Raw genomic sequence first — 7,012 nt, forward strand, 5'->3', positions numbered from 1 at the left:
GCGCCCCTGGATCCGGGTGAGGCTGGGTCCCAGGTCCAGGTGTGGCCGTGCCCCTGGGTCCGGGTGAGGCCACGCGCCCCTGGGTCTGGGTGTAGCTGAATCCCGGGTCCGGGTGAGGCCGTGAGCCCCTGGATCCGGATGAGGCTGGGTCCCGGGTCCGGGTGAAGCTGGATCCTGGGTCCAGGTGAGGCCGTGCGCCCCTGGATCCGGGTGAGGCTGGGTCCCAGGTCCGGGTGAGGCCGCGCCCCTGGGTCCGGGAGAGGCCACGCGCCCCTGGGTCCAGGTGAGGCCACGCGCCCCTGGGTCCGGGTGAGGCTGGGTCCCGGGTCCAGGTGAGGCCGCGCCCCTGGGTCCGGGTGAAGCCGCGCCCCTGCGTCCGGGCGAGACCAAACCAGAGGGAGTCGGACCTGCATTACCACCATTTGTCCACCATCCAGAGCTGAAAAGTCAGTGCCGACATGTACACATAAGGAACTGGTGGACATTGATATTGGGTCTCAAAAGAACTGTTGGTCCAGAAAGAAACTTACTACAGACTGATTCATTTGCCTGTCAGCATAACTATTATTGCTCGTCTCACATTCGGTTCTTATAAGTATATTTCTAGTAACACATGATCTCACTCATCTAGGGGAAATGATGAACAACATAGACTGATGAACAAGAACAGACCCAGAAACAAGGAGGCATCGATCGGACTGTCGGGCCTCAGAGGGAGGGTAGGGGAGGGTGGGGGTAGGGGGGAGAGATCAACCAAAGGACTTGTGTGCATGCATACAAGCCTAACCAATGGTTAAGGACAACAGGGGGGTGGGGGCATCCGTGGGGAGGGGTGGGGATGGGAATGGGGGGATGAGGACAAATATGTGACACCTTAATCAATAAAGAAATTTAAAAAAAAGAAGAAGAACATAGGAAGGAGATCCTCATCTATTGTTGGTGGAAATAGGAAGTACAGAACCTTTGTGTAAAACAATTGGCAATATCCATTCAAATTACGTTTATTTGTACCTTTTTCAAGGAATGTCATATCTGCTTTATATGCCAGAGGAGTAAAAAGCATCAAGAGGGAAGATTATACATAAGTAGATGTTTTCTTCAGTTTTGTTTATAGTAGAAAAATAAAGTAGAGCTCTACCAGTTGACTTTGAGGAATTACCATGTAATTTTGGTATCATGAAAAAAGCAAGATGCCCAAAGAGATCAATTTGCCACAAAGTGACCAATTGGTCTCCTCAATAAATGGTGTCATATCAGGGGCTCAGTGTTTGTCTCTGTAACTGGCAGGTTGGTAGCAGTAGCTAGAGAGGCCTTGGCAAGTGGGAGGCCATTCTGTTGGGCCCATGCATAACCTCAGTGTCTGTCACCAAAGCCAATTCACTCGTGTGCCCATTGTGTCAGTCCTGGGAAGTCCTATGACATAGGATGGCAGACATCAACTAGCCTAATCACTTAGACTTCTTTGTATCTGATCCATCAACCTTTCATCCTAGGCCCCTGATCATCGACAACTGCCCAAGAATTTGCGTACAATGTCATTTTGGCTCATTTTTCCTTCCAAATAAAGTGGGTAACCAGATGTACCACTCACAGTTCTGCCTACTAGGGAGATTTTCCCTGCACAAAATTGTTCAAAGCCATCCCTAAATGTTTATATAATTCAGCCATATACATATTCAATTTCAACCCACATACCTAGCTAATACAACTGTGAACCAAGTTTGAGCTTTCCCTCCTCCTTCAGCTGGTTCTACTGGACCTCCCTCCATAATATAGCCATAGGTAAGAGGGTAAGGATGCCTGTGCAGTTGTGGTGGTTGACAAGGGGGTCTATCTAGGCCTTCTGGTCCTACTAAAGCTTGATACGAAATATACCATTTCAATCTTTCAATGAACTGCTTGTGCCCATCAGACTTTATAACCTGGCAGGTGTGACAAAACCTTTAATGGGCATTTCTGGACCCATGGCCTCTTGGTTCCCCATGATCAAATATTTTATCTCTATAAGGGCCCAGTAATATGCCAGGACATATTTCTCAAAGGTATATAATTCTCTTCTTCAGATGGCATGGTCTCATTCCAGAAGGGTCTGCATTGTGATTTTCCCACTGGAGCTTGCTATAAAGGACATACTAAATGGATTTAAATTAAATATATCCTTTTGCAAATTTACCTCAAAACTCAATATAAGTGAAAGCTGAGAAAAGGGAAAATAGTCTAAATAATAGATAATATACTATTATGAGAATCACTCAATTTAACACTGGTTTGTGGTCCTTGACCCACTTATGAGGCACTCCAAGCCCTCATGTAAATAATACACTTGTATCTAGAAGACTGTTTAGATTCCAGCTAGGCCTCTGCTATAAGGGAACATAAAAATTCCTGATGAAAGTGGTGTAAAACTAAGTAACCAGGATTCCCAGATGTTATCAGACCAACTGACTAAAATGAGGATTTATTATCTCAAAACTCAAACTCACAATGGCTTTAGTCCCTACCAGTTTGATAATTTGGACCTCAGCAGTCCATGTAAAACAGCTGCAATTATTTCTGGAAATCTCCAAAGGATGCTTTCCAGGACTAGGTAGCCACATTCCTGGGGGTGCAATTGAATTGTATTCTAGGTGAATGTCACTCCCTGAAGTACTATAACTGAGAGTCACACTGAGTAAAATGTGAATGGTGTCCCTGGAATGGTGTAATATTGACTCTGCACCTTTCAGGTGTTCACAAACCAATTACCACCTGGGTTCTACTGAATTCTTCCTCTTGTGCTTCAGCTGCCCCTGGCATTGTCCACTGCCCTTCACATTGCCTGAAGGAGAACCACTGATACTAAAGTTGAGGGCACCTGTTGCACGCTCCCCAGTGCTCATATCAAGAGGGCAGTCCCTGATAATCCCAGAGCCATTGTTTGCACATTGCCAGGACAGAGCTGGGTTCTGGGCAGATATGAGAAGAAAGACCTGCTCCGTACATCCATGGCACTTTGCTTCCCAGGTACTCAAGCCCAAACCTTACAAAGCCTCTCACCAAAGTGTCCCATCAGCTTCTTCTTTACATTCATTCTTCATCTCCTGCAAGCAACTCTCAACACTATTTCCCACTAACAAGAGTCTGCCTTTACCATGGAAGTAATAAGTGGTTTACTGTAATCTATCTCAATGCAGAATGCACTAACATTTCTATATGCCTTCTATAACCTCCATCCAAAAAGACAAAGAATCATATCCATGGTATTTTATTTTTTTGTTAATCCATACCCGAGGATATTTTTTGTATTGATTCTTGGAGAGAGTGGAATGGAGGGAGGGAAAGGGGGAGAAAAAGGGAGAGGAAGAGAGAGAGAGAGACATGTGAGAGAGACATATCGATTGGTTGCCTCCCAACACACAGACCAGGGCCAGGGATCAAACCTGCAACCCAGATAACAACATGCCCTCAACTAGGAATTGAACCTTAGATCCTTCCATGTGCGGACCGACACTCTAACCATTGAGAAACACTGGCCAGGGCAATATCCATGGTTATTTTAATGATGACTGTATGTATATAAGTATATCTTAGAGGAAAAAAGGATTGGGTACTTACTTTATACCTAGTTGCATTCTAGAAAGAAAACTTTATAACTTGTAATTTTTAAAAATCTTTAATTTACTAAGCATATTTAATATTTCCAAAGCTATTTCCCTATGCTCTGTTTTCCCATGGAGAATAATTAAATAAATCATATCCAAAAACGTGCAATTACTTGTACGCTGAAAACTTGACAACAAAATCAGTCTTCAGGGACACAGAAAGAAAAACTGGTTTTACATCTCCCATAACTTTACCTTCCCAACATCCAGCAAGGTCAAGTTACAAGGACAAATGTCTTGAGGAAGATTATAATGGCCTTGAGGTAATTGTTCTAGTTCCACATTAAGAAAACGTTCATATTGTTTATTGTTCACAAACACCTTGTTACAAGCTTGTCAATTCAACAAAGGAAATAGATACCTTCAGACTTAGTAAAAATAAGTTAGTTAAGAAGATGGATGATCCTCACCTTGTATACTTCAATACTTAGCCATGTCAGTTCTTGAAGCAAAAGGCTTTCAAATTTCTTTATTGTGTCCATTTTGCCTTTACTTGTTCACTTTTAGCTAGAGATCTCTCTAAGCACTCTTCCACATAGGATTGGGAGTTTCAATTTTGATTTATAGATTCAAAAAATGCTTCTGCATTTGTCAATATTCTGTAAGCCAGTAGCAGTAATTCAGCTTCTGGTTGAGTCCAGCCTGGCTGTCTGCCACCACTATGGTCCAGCTGCCACCAACAATCTCCTGGTTATAACTTTTAAATGGCAGCTTTAGCCATATCTTTTCCTCAGTGTTTCAAAATCATTTGGTCACCCTGGCCTGATGGCTCAGTTGGTTGGAGCATTGTCCCATATACCAAAAGGTTACAGGTTCAATTCCCGGTCAGGGCACATACCTAAATTGTGGGTTTGATCCCCAGTTGGGGCTTGTATGGGAGGCAACTGATTGATGTTTCTTTCTCACATCAACATTTCTCTCTCTCTCTCTCTCTCTCTCTCTCTCTCTCTCTCTCTTCCTCTCACTCTCCCGCTTTCCCCCTCTCTAAAATCAATAAAAACATATCAACAGGTGAGGATTTTTTAAAAAATCATTGGGTCTAGTATCTAAAGCAATCCATTGCACTTATAAATGTTTGGAATGTATTCAATAACATGAAATGCAAAAAATGATAAAAATGTTAAATCTTCTCATTAAAGTAACAGTGTTCTTGGCTCCTTAATTTCCTAACATCTAACTTCTTTCATTATTTTAGCAACTAATAACATTTCCTAAAAAGTAAATGATTGTTCTGTACAAAATCAGGGAGGACATGTTTATACTGACACAAAAGAAGTCCTCATATGAAAAGTGCCACCTACAAAACCGCACTAATTCTAACAATGTGAGAGAGAAGCTAACACATATATAAAATAAAGGGTCAAATAATTAGGGTATTTGCCTCTCAAATATATTATGTCAATTAAGTATACAAAATATATAAACTGTGATCAACATATATACTAGCAATTTAAAGAAAACACATTTATAAAAATGTTAGATTAAAATTTGGCTTAAATTATCGAATATTGAATCGTTAAAATAAAAATGCAGGGAAGTGATCATGATAGATGCTGAAACCAGAAATTAAGATCCAGGAGCAAAACAACAACAACAACAACAACAACAACAACACACACACACACACACACACACACACACACACACACACACACAAACCCACAGCTAAAAAAGTATCAAAGTAATAAACAAAAGAATCTTAAAAGGGAAAAATCCAGATAGAAGGACACCTAATATGAAAAAAAAAAGTGAAGGTAAAGAAATATGCATTTACCAATCTATTGTTGAAAAACTTCAGAAGTAACTGAATACAATTACTAAAAAAAAGATTAAAGGGAGAGAGCCTTAAAAGCAGAAAGAGAAAAGCAGTTAACTACAAGGAAGCTCACATAAGACTATCAGCTGATTTCTCAACAGAAACTTTGCAGGCCAGAAGGGATTGGCAAGAAATATTTAAAGTGAGATAAGCACGGACCTACAACCAAGATTACCCTACTCAGCAAAGCTGAGTTTAGAAACATTTAAAATTGAAGGACAGATAAAGAGCTTTCCAGAAAAGAAAAAGCTGAAGGAATTCTCCACCAAACCAGTATTACATGAAATGTTAAAGGGTCTTCTTTATGAAGAAAAAGAGGGGGGGGCGATTTAAAATATGAACAACAAAATGGCAATAAACACATATCTATCAACAATTGAATCTAAAACCCCCACACAAAATAAGCAAGCAAGAATCACAGAAACAGAATCATAAATACAGAGAATGGTTATGGTTGCCAGATGGGAGGGGGGAGGTTTGAGAGGATTGGTGAAAAAAAGGTGAAGGGATTAAGAAGTTACAGAATAGTCATGGGGATGTAAAGTACAGCAAAGGGAATATAGTCAATAATATCCTAATAACTATGTATGGTGTCAGATGGGTACTAGACTTACTGGGGTGATCACTTTGTAAGTTTTATAAATGTCTAATCACTATGTTGTTCACCTGAAATTAATATCATATTGTATGTTAACTGTAACTGAAAAATTAAAAATGATTTAAATTTTTAAAAATTAATTCTAAAAGGTATCATGATATATTTATATAACATTTTTATTTTTTAAATGTATTTTTATTGATTTCAGAGAAGAAGGGAAAGGGAGGGAGAGATAGAAACATAATGATGAGAGAGAATCATTGATTGGCTGCTTCCTGCATGCCCCACACTGGGGATCAAGCCCCGCAATCCGGGCATGTGCCATGACTGGGAATCAAACCATGACCTTCTGGTTCATAGGTCACTGATCAACCATTGAATCATGCCGGCTGGGCTATATACAAAAGTACAGAGAATTGCCAAAAATTGCCAAGTTGCCAGATGTTAGGGACTGAGTGAGGGGGCGATGGAGGCAGTGGGATGTGGAGAAAGGTGGGCATGGTTATAAAAGGCCAGAAAAAGGGATCCTGTGGTGCTGGAACTGTTCTGTATCTTGACTCTAGTGGTAGTTACACAAGCCTACACAGTAATAAAATCTCATAGAACTAAATACACACACTGTGCGACTGAAGAGATCAGTTTGGGACTTGTGGAATTTGCAGTGTCATGACATACCCAGGTGCAGACATCCAGTAGGTAGTTGGAAACTGAAGGTATAGGCCAGGTGAAGGGCGATATCTAGATGTGACCCAGATTTAGAAGTCTTCATTGTAAATAAAACCAAAGGAATGGGTAAGTGGGTAGAAGTTCTGTGAGAAAATAAATGGGCAAAGAATGGAACCTGGGGTTATATCAATAGTTAAACTGCAAATGGTGACAACTGACCCCAAAACAGAAGGCAGGAAAGAACTGACCTTTTGTGAGAAAAATTAGCAGTGTGGAGAGTCATGAAATCTA

Source organism: Cnephaeus nilssonii (assembly GCF_951640355.1).
Source record: "Cnephaeus nilssonii genome assembly, chromosome: 12".
NCBI classification, from domain to species: Eukaryota; Metazoa; Chordata; class Mammalia; order Chiroptera; family Vespertilionidae; genus Cnephaeus; species Cnephaeus nilssonii.